Here is a 17927-nt window from a genome sequence, read left to right as displayed (position 1 = left end):
TACCCTCTTTAGATTACACCTTACGCGGGACGGCCCCAGCCAGAGAGGCGGGTCTGTGCACTAGGACATTACCTGGCTTCCTGGCCTTCTGACTTTCTGTGTGGCTCTGGGTCTCGGTGCCAGCATGGTGCCCCAGCATATTGTAGGAATTCAATGAGTATTAACCGAGTGAACAAATTTTAAGTGTACACTGTCACATCTTGTTAGTTCAAACAATGCAATGAGCATGACCTTTGGCTGATAAGAGAGACAGGCGAGGGGATGGGGGTAGCGTATAGAGTTACTGGCTAAATAAGGGTCTCAGCAAGCAGGAAGAACGATTCTTTACCACCTGGCTGACCAATGACCCGGGACAAATTATTTACCCTTCCTCAATATTGTATCTTTCACCTGTAAAATGAAATAAAAATGACTCTTCCGAGGAGTTTTGTGAAGACAACAGAATAGTATAAACTGAATGCTTATCCTTGGAATTTGTGCACACCATGGGTTCAACAAATAAAAACGAAAGTACAAAGAAGAGATAGCGTTGATGGGTTGACTTCAGGAAAATACTGGAACCATGGCCATGCACACACCCTACACCCCATCTCCCTTGCTCCCTGGCTGCCATGAATTGAACAACTTTGCGGTCCAACATGCCCCCCCCATGCCAGGATGCTTCTCCCTTGACAGGCCCAAAGGCATTGGAGCCAATAAACCGTGGGCTGAACCCTCTGAAACCATGACCCCAAATCAATCTTCCATCAAGTGTATTATCTCAAGCATTTTGCCACAGTGTCACAGTTATAAAGCTGATAAACACATTTATATTCTGAAGTACTATACCACTGTATGTCACATTCTGAGGTTTTGTATGTACTATATGTTACATCCTAAGGTACTATATATATCATATATATTCTGAAATACTTTGTTGTATGTTATGTTTGAGGCTAGGATTTCCAACTAAAAACTTTGAGGAAACACATGTCAATCAATAATACCATTTTTTCTCTCGTATTTTCCCATGCTCTTTCAGAAAGATCACAATAATTCAGCACCGTGCTGGGAACACAAGTATTCTCATTTAATTATCACAATAGCCTACATATTTCTCTCAGAAACAGGAATATCTCTTTCTTGTATCTCAGGGTGACCTCAAACTCCTTGAAGCAAGAGGACCTTGAACTTTTCTGGTCCGCTTACCTCCACCTCCCTAGTGCTGGGATTACAGCTGTGTGCTACCACCCCAGTCTTCTGTGGTGCTCAGGACCGAACCCAGAGCCTTGTGCATACTGGCAAGCCCTCTGCCAATTGAACCATTCCTCAGTCCAGGAAACTGGCTCTCTTGGGGATTCAATAACAGAAGTCTAAAGTCATAAAACTAATTATAGGTGAAGCTTAAAATCAAAATGGATCTGGCTGATGCAAACGACCACTACTCACCGAAACCCCTTCTTTCTAGAACTTGTTTTCCCGTTTCAGCAAAGTGGGTCACTCTAGGGTTGCAGTCCCACAGAGGTCACCAGCCCTGAAATCTGTGAAAATGGTCTTATTCTTAAAAGAAATGTTGCAGAGGCAAAGAGGTTTAGAATCTTAAGGAGGATATGGTCATGGATTCTCTTTTACGAGAAAAAGACAAGGTGTCACACACAGAAGAGGCAAAGATGGGGCGGCAATAATAAGATGAAGACAAGGATTGGAGAACGCTGCACACAGCCCAGAAAGCCTGGAACCATCAGAGCTCGAGGAGGTGTCTGGGAAGGATCCTCCCAGAGTCAGAGACTGTCAACATGGCCCCCAACACCTTCAGCCTAGATTTCTGGCCTCCAGAACTGTAAGAGAATAAATATATCTTGTTTCCCAAGCTCCATGTATTAGACTTCATATTTACAGCAGAAACAGAAAAATCCCACTACATGAAGCTCATGGTTCATTTCATGTCTCATACACAACCATGCTGTGCTGACATTTCTGGACCACAGTCCAAGAATCATTAGCCTCTCATCCCAGCCAGATCATTCGAGCCCCTCTGAGCTGTCACAGACCATGCTGCCTGCAGACAAAGCCTTGGGCGGCATCAGCAGTCTGAGATCAGCAGGACTTGGGTTGTTCAACTGCAGACAGAAAAAAAGGCAGGGGGTGGCTGAAGGCAGGGATGCAGGCGGGCAGACACTCCACATCTTTTTTATGACCTGCAAGATCCCTCACCCTAGGGGGTTGAACTTGAACAGGTCCTTGCCTTTACTCACTGGAAGAGCGTTCGCCATCTTGGGAGTCAGGCTGCTACCTCGGGTTGCCCACGGCGTCTTTACTGGAAGGAGCCACAGCTGTGGACAGAGAAACATCTCCAGGAATGGGGCCACTCAGAGTCAGCTCCTTCTTATTTCCCAGAAGCCCGTAAGTAAGCCCAGTTTCCAGCTAAGAACGATCCACGCCCTCAGTTTTCCAGCACTTGGTGCCTGTGATTCTTTATAATGCCCGAGCTTTCTATGACAACTTATCAGCCTTTCTGTGTATTGGTGAGGGAGGCATTCTTCCCCTGACTCGGACGCATCTCTCCTTTTTAAAGCTCTCCCCTTAGCCCGGTGTGCTCTTCATTCAGACTAACAATAGCCCCGGCAATAATGAGGTGGCAGCAGGGAAGAGCTATGGTTTAATAAAGCTGAGGCCTAGCAGCCTCCCACTCCCCACACTAGGGCTCTAATAAAGCCTTTTCATCGTTCCAGGGCTGTGGTTTCCACCCTGGCGTCTGTGCATGGCTTTCTCAACTGAAAGGGCTCTTTATTTGTTCTGTAGGATGCGGTTAAGAGTGGCCGCAGATTTCAGTTGCCTGGCAGGGCACCGAGGGGAGTCAGATGTGGAAACTCCGGCATAGTCAGACAACAGGTCACACTGGGATGTTCCAGAATCTGGAAGGTTCTAGAAGTTTCTAGATCATGTTCTTGAGTAAGAAATCCGTATGAGTTTTTATCCCTCGCTTAAAACATAGCTAATGTATTACTTAGTACTCTATATAAAAGTGGTCTTTTTACTCTTCTGTAAAATAATGGGCTAGAACAAAGCAAGAACCCCTTAGCAACAAGTCTTTCCAAACACCACCGTCTGATATCACTTCAGAAAATGTGAGCCAAGAGCTTTCATCACCTCTGTGTGTTTACTCAGTAAATTGCTTATGCTGTTACTACGTGTGTTTTTAGAAAGTGTTTTCTGTGCTGTTTTTATAAAGTGTGACTTTAAAAAAAAATCACAAACCCGTATATGCCATTGGTTAAAAATCCAGACACTCATGAGATGTAGGGTTTAGAAATGGAAAGACCCCTGGAACCCCGCCTTTCCAAGATGTTGCTGATGTGTGTGTGGTTTTTGCTTGATTTTTCCTTCTTAGGCCTGAGGAAATTAAAAGCTGTCTGGTGGGAAAAGAGCTACAGGCACAGGCAGTTCTCCACTGCACACCTCACTCCTTTCCACCCAAGAAATACCAACTTGCACCAGGCCCCTGGTGTCCTCTGCTGGTGTGGATGAAGGGCCAATGAGTCACTGTGACTGCAGAGTATATGTCACAGTCTTGGTGTGCTCTCTCCCATTCGCAGGTGGGTAAGACATTTAAAGGAGTGCCTGAGATTGAAGAAGTTCAGAAGGGTGAGGTACTGAGGTAATGGCCTAAGTTTTTAGGGAAAGATATGAGGCTGAGGGTGTTACTTGGGTGGAGCATTTATTTTTATAGCTTGGGTTAGGGACTGGGTTCCACTGCCAGCACTGCAAAAAGTCAACCAAAAAGCAAAAACAAACAAAACAAACAACAAAACACCAATGAGTCTAAAATCCTTCACTCTTTCTAACAAGTGTGAACACAGCCGGAAGGCAACTGGCAAGAGAACCCCCCCCACACACACCCCACTGCCAGCCCCAGCAGGCTGTCTTCCTGATCTCTGACTTCCCAGCTTCCAGAAGTAAAAAATAAATACCTGCTTTTGAAGCCCCTACTTCATGGTATTTTGTTATGACAGGCCAAACTGACTGATGTGGAAAGTTGGGGGGGGGGCGGTTACAGCCCATGTAGCTGTGCCCTGCCCTTGCCTTCCCATCTTTGGTAAAGTCACTCTCTTTGTTTATTGTCACTAGAAGCACTCTGGAGAAGGAAGGGGTGGCTCTGACAGCAGTGGTGGTTATAGACACATATCAGGACTCAACCTCTCTCTTCACACTGGAACTTGGGCTTTCCCTTATTTTAATGGTCCACATGGTCCCCACATATAGTTGGAGGCTGTTCATTCATTTCCGGCTTCTCAGACCCAAAATAATCACACAGAAACTGTATTAATTAAATCACTGCTTGGCCTATTAGCCCTACCTTCTTATTGGCTAGCTCTTACATCTTAAATTAGCCCATTTCTATTAATCTGTGCATCACCACGAGGTCATGGCCTACCAGCAAAGTTTCAGCAGGCTCCAGCAGAAGCAGCAGCTACATGGTTTCTTCCTGACTCTGCCTACTCTCTCTCTCTCTCTCTCTCTCTCTCTCTATATATATATATATATATATATATATATATATATATATTCCAATCTGGCTATATTCTGTTAAGCCATTGGCCAAAAGCAACTTCTTTATTCATTAACCAATAAAAATAACACATATACAGAAGGACTTCACACACCACCTGCATACCACTGACCTTGACCACAGTGGAAGGAAGCAAAGTCTAGGCTACATATAGAGACCTTTGATGGACATCAATGCTGTGCTTTAATCAATCCCTCCACCAGCTTGGCTCAAACACAGCTATATTTACCAGAGCCAATGGTAAGGGACTCATGCTCCCTCGGATGCCTCACTTTGAAAGTAACCATTCTTAAAGCTGCAAGTTCACACCATACATAATATTGTGTGAATGATGACCTAGCCACGCTCCTTCCCTATTGTCCCCACAGGATTCGTGTGGGGAGCCAAGATTGAACACCCCCAATTTTAGAACACACAGACACTGCAAACAGCAACAATACGATGCTCACAAGTGATTCAAAAAATAAACCAAGTCCCAGGAGGCATGTGGAGTTGAAAGAAAGATTTTAAGGTTTTGCTATCAATCTTTAGCACAAACACAACTAATACCACCTATGTGTTATTTCAAGATGTAGAATTTTTTTTTAATAAATACGAGTGGGGAGAAGGGCAAACTGGAAGGTGCTGAATGGAAAGGCAGCCTGGAGTCCATGTCAGTACATCTCAGACCTTTCTGCTGTGACCCAAAGGAGATTTGACATTGCCACCCTGAAGTACTTGCATAGGCTGACAGATAGACAAGCAGGCAGGCATGCATGCACACACATTTGTGCACATATAGATGTGCACATGTACACGTGAACACACACACACACATTTAAGGCAATCTCTTCCCCGAAAAATACCAGCTTTATTGTCTCTGATAGTATCTAGGCTAGTCTATTCCATTTAAAATATTGAGAACTAAATTGGTGTGCAGGCAGTGTTAGTATTTTTCCAAGTGTGTGGAAGAGGGACAGTATTTTCCAATTAGGGACAAAGGCTGGTCAGAGAGAGAGCCCAGGAGACTGGGGAAGATGCTATATTTGGAGTTCTGTGACGGATCTGGGTTCAGGTGGCAGCTTTTCTCTTTCCTGGGTTCTCTGAACTCTCTGTTCGGTAGGGAAAATGAGACTTTCCTCCTGGGGTTGTAATGAAAGCTCTAAAAGACAAGTTTGGAAAATGCTTAGCACAGCTCCTTACGAACGGCAGACTGAAGAGATGGTTGCTGCTGTAAGTGGGCAAAACACCCCAAAACCATGAAGCCCCACTTCTGTTCCTGCAGGAAGCTGGCCTTGTATGGTGAGGGTAGACAGCAACAGCTATTTCAGACACACATCTGTGAAGTGGGTGCCAGGGTGTCCACTGATAACCGTAAACGGAATAATACGAAATAAGCTCAGTCCAAAACAGACTCGCAAGCGATGTGATTCTTGGTTGGTCCTGGAACTCTATTGTTATTTTCGCTTCAATCTTGAGTAGCACTGCCTTTCTGGGAGGGGACAGCAGGAGGCTGGCATTCTAACCTGGCTCAGAGGCTAATTCTCTATGTGAGTTTCTGTAAGCATTTATTTCATCTTTATGTGCTGGCCGGTTCTTGTGATAATAGGATGGGAATCAGAACGCCTGCCCACTGTGTCTCCCAGGCAGGTTGAAAGGCCCTGAGTACATTAAAAACACAGAAAGAGGCTTTGAACCTCTGGAGGATAGGCATATCATCAATACAAAGGTTTAACTATTTATTATTTCCGTCTATCTTGCCTGGGAAATCCATTGTGCAGAATCGCGGTGAGCGCTTTATCGTTTTCTCTTCTTGGTTCCTTTTAAAGAGCAAAATTCATTTCTAACTACCTTTCAAAAGCAAATTTATGCTTTGGTCATTTGATTAATAGGAATGGAGGACACCAACTTCTCAATCAAAGTGCTATTGAATAATTCAATGCCTGATATTAAAAGCAGAGAGTCACTGCCCGGTGTGGTTTACTCTGCATTACGAAGAAAATCCCATCTGCCTGTCCACACGAAGGACACCTCACCTGGATGGCTACTCAGCTTCTTGGGTCCAAGTCTCTCATTCAGATCAGCCCTTCCAGTCCCACAGTTTGTGTGTGCCATGAGAGCCCCAGCCAGGACTACTCCAGTCCTGAGATTCATTAGGGCCTCAGGCAGCAGACCTGGAGGGAAAGGTTGGTTGGTTGGTTGGTTGGTTGGTTGGTTGGTTGGTTGGTTGGTTGGTTGGTTGGATGGTTGGTTGGATGGTTGGTTGGTTGATTTTTCTTTCATCTTTCTTTCTTTTGAGATAGAGACCTCATGCATCCCAGGTTGGCCTTGAACTTGCTATGTAGCCTACGAGAAGCTTCAATAAGCTTCCGATCTAACTACCTCCACCTGGTATCCTCCAGGACTGGGGATCAAATCCAGGGTTTGGGGCCTGCTAGGCACATTTTTTTTCCAAATAAATCTCCCCAAATGGAGCCTTTTGTAAATCAACACCAACTCTCTGGGTAGATTAGCGGAGACCTCCTACCAAGTGAAAACCCTTAGGGAAACAGGAAGCCAGGCAGTGACCCTGTAGGCACTTTGTCCATGTGACCCCAAACACAGTGCAGACCACCTGCATGAAAGGAACCATCTGAACCCAAGTCCTCCTGCCCACAGGTGGCTCAGGGTCCTCAAAGCATCGAGGGCAGGAGGACACAGAGCTCTTCTCGTCTTTGCCCTTTGGTGGGACAGTTTCTGCAGTCCTAAGGACATGGTCCTGGGTGTGTGGGACCTGACTCAGCCTCCCAAGGGCCCTGGAAGCCAAGAGGGTAAACTCCAGTGTTCTCCTTTCAAAGAACAATTAAATGAGATGGGTGGGGTCTCCTGCTGCTGCTCAAAAGCATCTGCACTTGTCCTTTCCTTCTGCAGTTCCTGTCTACCTCCGACCCCCGCCCCATCCTCCTCTTCTCTCTTCCCACACCCAGGCTCTGCCTCATTCTCGTAGACTCCAGCTGTGCTGTGTGGCTATAATTATCTCCTGACATCAGTGTTCTAATTCGCTTCATCCTTCCAGAGTCTTCTGGCTTTCTCTCTTGTTTACCAACCTCCTTCCATGTTAAGGGCGAGATAAATGAGATTCCAGATGGTAAATCTTCTCTTCTAGAAATGCTAAAGGCTTTGGATCAAAGGTCCCAGCGTCTCCAGCATCTTCTCTTATGCCGAGGCCTGTGCAGTTCATTTCAACACTACTTTTGGTACAGTGGCTAGGGGGATCTATGAACTCAATATACCAGATGTCCCCTGATGGACAATGCTTTACTTTAGGATTTTGGTTTTTGCCTTTAGTTGGCTCAAAAAGCCTCATGAATTCAACAGAAACTGAATTTGGATCTTTTCTGGAGCATGAACACATTCTTTCTTCTTTCTCCCTCCATCCCCCATTTCTAATAAAGAAAACACTGACTTCAAGCAGGCTGCTGAGATGTTCTGTAGGTGAAATGTTTCCCATTTATTCCCTCCCCTCTAAATTTCTTTTAAATCTTTTTAGGTTTATTTTATGTTATGTATGTGAGTGTTTTGCCTGCAGATGTATAGCATGTGTGTGCCTGGTGATGTTCAAAGAGTCAGCTCTTCTAACTTGGGCAGCAAGGGACTTTACCCACTTGCTCATGTCACAGGTGCCAATGTTTTTGGCTTTATAACATCTGTAGTGACATTTCATTTGTATTTTAGTAAGTAAACCTTGTTGAGGTCATATTTCTTTCCACGGTGACAATAGTTACTTTCTAGGACTCATCCCTTAGCATAGATAAGGATTCCTTGCTTAGTATAAATATTCTTTCCAGAATCTGAAAGTTATTGTACATGCTTTAACATATCTAACCCCGCAGTAATAAGAGGCTAATTATGTCACCCAACACAAACACACTTTAATTTTGTATTGCGTTCAAGTATGTAGGCATTGCTCCGTGTACACATACATCCACGAAATAATCAGATATCTAAATTAAAAATGGCAAGCTGGAAAAAGAAAATTGCCCATGCGAAGGTGTGGCTGCTGCGAAAACAGCCAATTTAGAGAAGAGGTTGGCCTTTAATTGGCCAAGCTAAAGAGGCACAATTGCTACTAACTTGATCCCCAAAGATCGACTCTAATCAAATCATGTTTAACTTGGCTGGTTAAATTGCAGACAGCACACCCCTCTTCTGCTTTGGTTCGTTTGGCTAACATATGGCCTTTCTGTGGCTGATTCTTCCTTCCCTGGGAATGAAAACTCCACGGATTAGGAACCTAGGTGCCTAGGTGATTGTTGTTGTTGTTTTAACGGCAAATTGTGTCTACGGGTTTTGTTTTTGTTTTAAGCCCACAGTCATAATAAGTCTGTCATGAAGTAAAAGTTTGTCAAAGATCTTTCTCAGTATCACAGAGAGTTCCTGCATAGTTTGTTTTTGCTATGTGTGACAGCTGAAGAGGAAGGTTTTGTTTGTAGGTTTTGATGGAGTTTTGTTTGTTTCTTTGTTTTTGGTATTTTAACCTTCTGTGCTATGGGAACAGACTTTTGGTAATTTAACCTCCTGCATTATGAAGAGATGGACAATTTAACTTCGACTCTAATTAGCCAGCTCAAAGATACTGCACAGGTTCGTGGAGCACAAAGAAGCATGGTTAAATATTAAATATTCATCTCCATTTCTGTCGAAGAGTGTCTGACTTCAGAGAAGGCTGATTTCTTAGTTCAGGATAGTCAGCGGCATGCGTGCTGGATGAGAAGACATCAAACTTCATACCTACCACCATGGACACATGACCTAAAACACAGGAAATCACTTTCTTTTGTAAGAAACACATGTGCACACATGTATGCAAACATACATTTGTTTACTGAAAAATGAATAATCATTCCATTGATTACACATGCTGAGTTTTCTAGTAGGCCCTGAATAAGACAAAATAAATAAAACAAGCCTTTGTCCCTTCAAAGCCTGTGTCATTTGCAGTCTGTCTGGGCTGGGTTATTAGCGTTGCAGAGACTCAGGAGCAAAGTGGCCTCAGACTCTATTTCGGCTCTCATGCCTGTTCTTAATTCATAATGGTTAGTCTTCAGCCCTCCTTCCTCTCCCCCGTTTCTCGCTGACACCTCTTTCTGTTTGTCCCTCCCTTCCCCCACAGTGATGTCCCCTCTCCAGTCTCAGTCTCAACTGCCCTTGTGCTCTTTCCAATCTCATAATGAACTCTGAGGAAAGAGCTAATTAGTCTACCCTAGTTATAAGGACACGCGTAGTCAGAAGGCTCTGTGGTAGCTATCCCATGGTGATTAGCCTTGAGGCAGAGCCAGCAAAACTCAGTTCGTGGAAGAGAATGTTCAGTTACCTTCGTGGATATCACTTGCTTGTGAATAAGCCACAGCTATTGAGCCCAAGTTTTATGCCTAACATAGGTTCTGTTCTACCAAGTCAAGGCCTGCTTTCAGACGGGAGACAATTGCTGAGAAGGGTACTTTGGGACATGAGAGTGATGTTCTGGTTCTCTCCTTTGTCCCCGGGAATCCCCATTCTGTGCACTTCTTATCAAAAGTAATATCCTGATGGTGAGTCTTTATCTGATGCATTACTGTTTAGGGATCCAAGCCTGTAGTCCAAACTAATAAATTCTGTGAATTGCTGTCTTGCCCTGCTGTGAAGTTTGAACTTAAAAAAGCACATGGACAATAACGTGATGCTGTGTATTAAATGTCTGTCACGCTGATCAGTAAGCATACAAGAGAGACAGCCAATGAAACACCAGCCAACAAATAATAAATGGAACATGGAGTTCTGAAATCCCAAGAGTGTCAATAACATTGACTCTATGCTATAAATAATAATTTTACAATTAGAATGGATTTCTTCCCCTCTGGAATTCAGGAGATGATATATACAGGATATGGTGACATTTGCTCCTGGGAATGTCTGAGATCACAAATGCTTTTTTATTACTGTTTTTCCAACAAAATACTACCCAAAGTTAGTAGATTTTTAAAAAGAAGGTCATCTTATCAAAGCCAAGGAATAAACTAGACTTGGTAGTGGACACCTGGATTGCTAGCCCATGAGAGGTTAAGACAGGAATAAGTCAGCCTGGGCTGCACAACAAGACCTCCTTCTAAAGACTCCACCTATCATGCATGGGCACACATGCACTCTCGACTGTGAATATTGTGGTGCTGTGGTTGCTGAGGGGCCTTCATGGAGCAAGCACGCTGCTCTATATAATATCTGTCCTGGTGGAACCTCAAGCACTAACAGACTCGGCTCAGTGCCTAAGCTATATGTCCATAATTAATTCCATGGGGGGAGAATCTAAAAATGACTTGGGAAAAGGGAAGGAAACTATGCCTGTGAACGTACATGTGACATACTGGGAATCTGGAATTCTGGGTTTGACTTTGGCTCCTAACAAACCCGTGACCTCGGACAAGTTGCTTAAGTTCTTGGATTTCTCAGATTTGTGCCTTGCTTTTGCTCATAGGTCTAGCAATGGACTTCAACAAGCAAACTCTGTCTCTAATCATGCATGCAGATGTTTTGTGTTACCCTGTAGAAAAAAAAATAACAACAAAAAAAAAACACTCCAAAGACAAACATGAGGACACCTACAATTTTTTCCCATGAATACATTTTACTGAACAATATAGAAAAGTAGACACAAGGTCACAGCACAGAATTCAGTCTATCATGTCCAGTGACTCTGAGTCATCTTTCATGCACAAGACACCTCTGGTTGACAGAGCCAATTCTCATATTTAAAAAGATAAAATAGCTCAGGCTGCAGTCTTCATTGGTTTTCTGTTGTTATAACTCAGTACTCGAAACTGAATCATTTATAAAGAATAGAAGCCTATGTGGATCCTAGTTCTAGAAACTGAGAAATCGAAGGGCCTGAAGCTAGGACTGCAGCGTGAGATCAAGTATCCCATGGTTAGCTTCAGCAAATGCGTCTGCCTAGATGTCTTGTCCACCTGTGAAGCCTGTGGGCCATCATGGAGCTCCAAACACACACCCTCCTCTAACACAAACTCCCAGAGGCTCCACCTTCAAATACTATTCACAAATACATTTGGGGATTAAAGTTCCCAGCCCTGAAGTTCTGGGAGACAGGGTCATGCTATAGAAACTGTCATCTAGACCCAAAAGAAAAGATTCCAAGAATGGGATCTGAGTCTAATGCTAATCACTCTATGCACTTTTTCCAGCTTGCCAAAGAAATCAACAAAGCAGCCCCAGCTAGAGCATTGTTGGGCAAGAAGAACCCATCACTGGGTCAGACCAAAGCTGAGTAATATTGGACACACAGCATCCATTAGACAATGATGTGAGACAATGGTGAAATACAGAGCTCTGAGCACATCAAACCCACCCTCCCCCTCTCTGCCCCTTTCTGCCTCAAGTTACCATGTCCAGCTCCTACCAAGTTCCTTATCGTGCTTCCTGTGGCCTTACCACTCAAGTCTCATTTTCATGATTAGAAACAAGGAGTTTGAGATTACTGTTCCATCTGCACAGAATATATACTGAGTGTTGCAGCCGACCTAATGGAAATGAAATCTGTGGTCAGCAGGCATGCTGAAATATGCTTCAAGGTGGCTCCAAATATGTTTACAGCCATTCAGCCTATCCTTGGCTAAACCCTGCCTTTTGGGAAAGATCGTTTGTTATAGCTTATTATATCAACTTTGGTGCTATTAATTTGTGGAATTATTTGAGAATTGGCCCTTTTTAATTAACTCAGGTAATTGAAATTTTCTTATATAAGATTAAAAATGTTCACCTTGACATTCGATTTTATAGGTTGTGTAGGTCAAGTGAATAATCAGGGCAGTTTGTTTAATTTAAGGTTTTCTATCTGAAGAAAGAAGAAAAGCAGGGTCTTCCTTCTAAACAACGCTGAACTGTGGGTGTGGGGGTGCATGCCTAAAATCCCCACAATCAAGAAACTAAATCAGAAGGTCTGTGAGTTCAGTGCCAGCCTTGGCTAACAGCAGGATGGTCTAGAAATAAAAAATACTGGAATGGATCTCTTACTCATTCAATATTTATCAAACTAATATATGCCAGGTATTGCCAGAGATACTCAGCACAGAGAAAATAGTTACTTAGAACTTGTGAAATTTTGTTTATACAAAAGTTATTTTAACTTTTGAGATAGGGGTCTCACTACAGATGCCTGACTAACCTGGACTTGCTATTGTAGCCCAGGCTGGCCTCAGACTCGGGATCCTGCTGAATGCCAAGATCACAGGCTTGCACCATGACACCAAGTTCATCTTGTGAGTGCTTCTGTAAGGTTATTTTAGATCTAGGCAGCATGCGGTAGAGAAGAATAGAGCCAAAATATTACGTCAGGCACAGCTCAAAACTTTAGGGCAGTTATATATAACAGAAACAAAAACTCTGGTCTGTTATCAGTGATTATCAGTAAATCAAAACTGAATTGTAAAACAAAACAGAATTGGCAGGGACAATTACTTAGACTTAATAAATGCTAATAACATTAGTTCTTTTTTTCAGCAGAAATTCTCATCTGAACTGAACATCTGGTGACAAAAAAAAATGTTATCTAATAAAATAATCAAACTGAAGATTTTTGTCTTAAGAAGTAGGATGACATACTAGGAAGGAGATCACTCCAACTCTGAAGGGCATGAAGGATTATCCCTGAACCTCAGTGAAGTTCTATGTTCTCCTTGGCCATATGAAGAAAAGAAACGGTTCTCAGACCTCCGCCTTGGACTTCATTCTCATTTGTGGTCATTTTCTTCTAGGACAGACCAAATTGGTGAGAACATAATTATCTGTTCCCCTCCCCTGTCCCAAGTGTCTTGTTTAGTTACATGGTCTAAAAGGCACTCGGAAATACTTGTGGAAAGGTAGCAAGCGTCATGAGGTGAGTTGAACATGCGTGGCCCAACACTGTGAACCTCTGTTCTTAAGGGGAACAGCTAACCCTGTGTCTGCCTCCAAGGCAGACCTTTGACCTGTGAAAGACCCAAAAGCAGGCTCAGTGTTTTCACCCTCGTCTCCTGACACTCCCAACTCAGGCTTCCAAGGTAACTTCATCACGCTTCTGAGACTGTGGTCCAGCCACACAGAGGTGCAGTTTGCAATGTCTGGCAGCTAAGGTCCATGCCAGGCAGTTTAGTCTAGTCTGACAAAGTGCAAGACAATGACAGAGATCCACAAGGACCACCTGGAAGAGAGGATCTAGACAACACCGAGCATAGCCACGTGAGTCATGTTACCTTCATCTGTGGTTAGGCCTCTCCTGCTGCTTTTAGACAGCAAGTTCTTTCCCAGCTACTGACCCCAGCATTTCTTCATCCGAAGCCTACTACAGCAAGTGTCCTCCAAGGAGGTATGGTCACTACCCTTTGCCATCTTCCAGACTCACTCATTGCTGTCATGAGTTCCATGTTGAAGGGAAAGGCTTTGTCATCAAGGTTCCTTCCAAACAACTTCCCTTTTCAGCTGCCTGTGACATCTCTGGTCCTCATTTTCTTCTCTCCACACCACCCCAGATGGCAGCATCATGTCTGAGATCCATAAACCTGACCTACTCACCAAGGAGTTGTGCTAACTCTTTTGGGGGAGATGTGAACATCTGTTTACCTCAGTGGGGACCCAAGGACCAATCAAAAGATGGTCCTACCAAAGTTCAGCTTGAAGAACCAATGGGTTTGTTACATTTGCTGGTGAAGCATGGGTACGAATTACTGATGGGAATGTGAGGGACTCTCAAATGGCCGCACCATCTCAAAGTCCCACCCCATCCTGGATAGGGACTTCATGGGGCCCCCCTTTCAGATAATCTTCCCCTTCCTACATATCCTATGATCCTCCTAATTCACTTGCAACATAGGGAGAGGCAGGAGGGGGAATAGCAGGGATCCTAGGTTAAGGTTTCCTGACTCTACTTCCATCTACCCCGGAGTGGCAGTAGCTTCATGACATTATCAATGACTGCCTATCTTGGTGTTATTCCACTCTAGCTGCTGCGATTACTGGGTCAGGTTAATATCTACTTCAAGATGGCTTCATGTTATACTCAGAGATAAAGTATCATATAGTAGCAAGACCAACCCCTTTTCCCTCAAGACTGAGGTTGCCTCCCAGACACAGCTATGTCTACCCCCCAGTCTCGCCAGTCAGTTGGTTCCCACCATATTTTGTTCCAGACAGTGACTCACTGGGCTCCCTTCTGAGAGCTGACTGCTCAGCAATAAGGGCTGGCTCCTGATGTCCCTGCGTCTTGCCCAAATCAAACTGTACAGTGACTTTGTGATGACCACACAGTCTTCCATCATGTCTGAATTGTTTCCTTTATGTCCCTTCAGGGACATCAGTATATTTCTTTTCTCTAACCCTCCATGAATGCCCTATTGGAATCCCCAAGGAGAGATGACTAACTTTTAGGACACAGGAATTCCAAGGTTTTATTGTCTGTCTGGCCAAGCCAGACACAGATACCATATACTAAGCCCTTCTCATTTCTTGAGAGACAACATTACTCTGCTGTCACCTGGGTCTTGATAATCGTATGCAAAGGAGATAGCAGCCTTGTGTCACACTTAACTGTTGATGGTCAGGTGTTAGGTACCAGATAGTATGAAACTGAAATTTATCCTCCAGTCTTGGTAGGAAGACATGCTTAGTGTGTTTATATGCATTTATGTGTGTAGATGGGTGTGTATATGCTCACACATGCCTTAAAGGGTATGTATATGAGGGGGAAAGATTAATATATATATATATATATATATATATATATATATATATATATATATATATATATATTCCTAGGAAATAATAGAGCTTTAGGAGTGCCAGAGAGCCCCAGGGTAGCTCTAGCTGATGAATAGTCGGTAGCAGATGTCCTGGTTAGTTTTCATTGTCAGCTTATCACAACCAAGAGGGAACCTCAGCTGAAGAATTACATGACTTATGGCCACATCTGTAAGAGACCATGTTGATGACTGATGTGGGAGGGCCTAGCCCACTGTGTGCAGCAGCATCTCTAGGTATACGGACCAGGGCTATATAAGAAAGATAAGTTGAGCATGAGGCAGTGAGAATCAAGAAAGCAGGTCCCTCTGTGGTTTCTGTTCCAAGTTCCTGCCCTGACTTCTCTCGATGATGAACTGTGACCTGGAAGTGGAAGCTAAAAGAAACCCTTGCACCTTAAGTTGCTTTGGATCAGGATGTTTTACCACAGAGGCAGAAACATGACCTAGCACCATGGGGAGAGTCTTTGAAATGTATCTGAGGTTGGGAGGCCACCCTGCAGAGGGGACATGTGTGCCTCGCTCCCATCTCTCCTCCTCCCCACAGTGTCCTGTCCAGCTCCATATAAGGGGAAGGATCTGCTCTCCCACACGCCAGCACAAGGCTGTCCTTCGTCACCAGAAGTCTTAGAAGTTGTAGAGATGGCCTGGCTTCCTGAGCGGCTGACACACCGAGCCCTGTGTGTGCAAGCCTCAGCTCTCTCCCGGGTGACTGTTCCCATTGACACAGCCGGAAAGTCCCGTGGTCCATCCACAGCCTGGGACGAGGCCAGCACTGACAGACGCCAAGTGCTGGGAGAGGAGCTGTGGGGTGGGAAATGAACGGAGTAACCCCTGGGATGAAGCCCAAGCAGACCCTGCTGGAACAAAAACGCCAGTGAATCAACTGCCAGATAAACAGCCACTATCGCTGGCTCCCTAGGAGTATGAATGACATTTCTTTCTTTTTTTAATTTTAAATAATTCCAGGCCCAGAGAAAAGTTGAACTAGAATAAAAATTCCCATAATGATCTCACCCATAATCCCCAACTGTTATTAACCTGCTTTTACCAAAGTTTCTTCATAGTTTCTCTGATTATACATATATTGTAATTTTAAATTATATTTAATATATGTTTGGCAAGCAGGGTCTCACTCTGTTGTCCATGTTGGCCTGGTACTCCCTATGTAGTGAGTGTGGTTTTGAACTCATTTGCCTTATTCTCCCACATGCTAGGATTACAGATGTGAACCACTACATCTGGTTTAACTATTAGAAATTTAGTTGCAGGCATTGTGTCCTTTTATTGTTAAATCCTTTGGGTAATACCATTTAATTGATAGATTTTGTCTAATTTTCTTTGATTGTCCTAATACTCTTTCAGAGCTCTAAAAAAAAGATATTTTTTGTAGTTGAGAATCAGTTTGGTATCTTGTGCTCAAATGGATTATTTTCTTTTCATGTTCCTTTCCGCGGGAATTGTGGAGTCTCGTTGTCCTTCATAAACTTAACTTCTTTTTAGACACTCCCTCAGTTTGATCTTATCCATTGTTTCTCCATGATGTGGGTTGGACAATGATGCGCTTTGGGCGGGAATACCTGAGAGCCTTGTGGTCTTCTGCTGCATCGTGTCAGAAGGGCCCAGGATGCGGGTCTGAGAAAGCACTTGGTCAGATTTCTCCACTACCAATTCCCCCCTTTGCCCCTAATAACTGCCTCCCGGCAAGATCCTTTTAAGCAAGGTAAATATCCTATTGGTCATTAGACTCCCATCCTCTTGTTTTAGTGTCTGCTAATGAATTTCACCTCAGTCAATTACAGCTCTCATGTTTATAAAATAAGTTTCCTAACTTTCTCCCTTCTACAATTATAATTTGACTTTGAAATTCATTTATTCTTTTAATTTTTTAAGTTTTTATCAGTGTAGGCATGAGCAGAATGACTTTATTATTTCATTTCGAGACAGTCTACATGTAGCCCAAGCCAGTCTTGAGTTCATGATCTTCCTGTATTAGCATCCTGAATGTTGAGATGACTGCTCCTCACTACAGTGCCTGACCATGATTAATTCTTGAAGGGGAACAGTAAACGCTGGGATCTGAGAGGTCACAGGGAAACACTGCCTGCCTTTGGAATGAGCCTTGGGTGTAATTTCCTGACAGCTAACCAGGAAAAGAAACTGGTGAGTTGCTGGGATGTTTCTCAGACTCTTAATCAGTAAACCAAATCAGTGACTCCACGGCTTTTACTCCAAAGCTGTGGTATTACTACAGCTATGTGCCTCTGACAAGACGAGTTAGCCTGGAGCTGACCCATGTCCCAAACTCAGGAAGAATCAAGCATCTCCCTTCCCAGGTGCTAGACACTAAGCCAGAGAGACTCACTGTTTCTGATGAGATTATTTTAGGCAGCTGTGACAGAGCCTGATTTTCCAAGAGAGAAGAAACGGAAGCGAACAGTAGACTGAGGTACAGTTGGGGAAGCATTGGATGGAAGTAAAGAAGCTCTTTAGTTCTCAAGGATTTTGTTTTCCAATATCAGTGTGAAGTTAGAATTAAGCACAGTCCTAGAGGGTGTGGCTTGCGTGTCCAGCACACACAAATCCCTGTATCCCATCTA

This window comes from Chionomys nivalis, chromosome 13 (assembly GCF_950005125.1).
Source record: "Chionomys nivalis chromosome 13, mChiNiv1.1, whole genome shotgun sequence".
NCBI classification, from domain to species: domain Eukaryota; kingdom Metazoa; phylum Chordata; class Mammalia; order Rodentia; family Cricetidae; genus Chionomys; species Chionomys nivalis.
Note: the sequence above shows the minus strand (reverse complement) of the source record.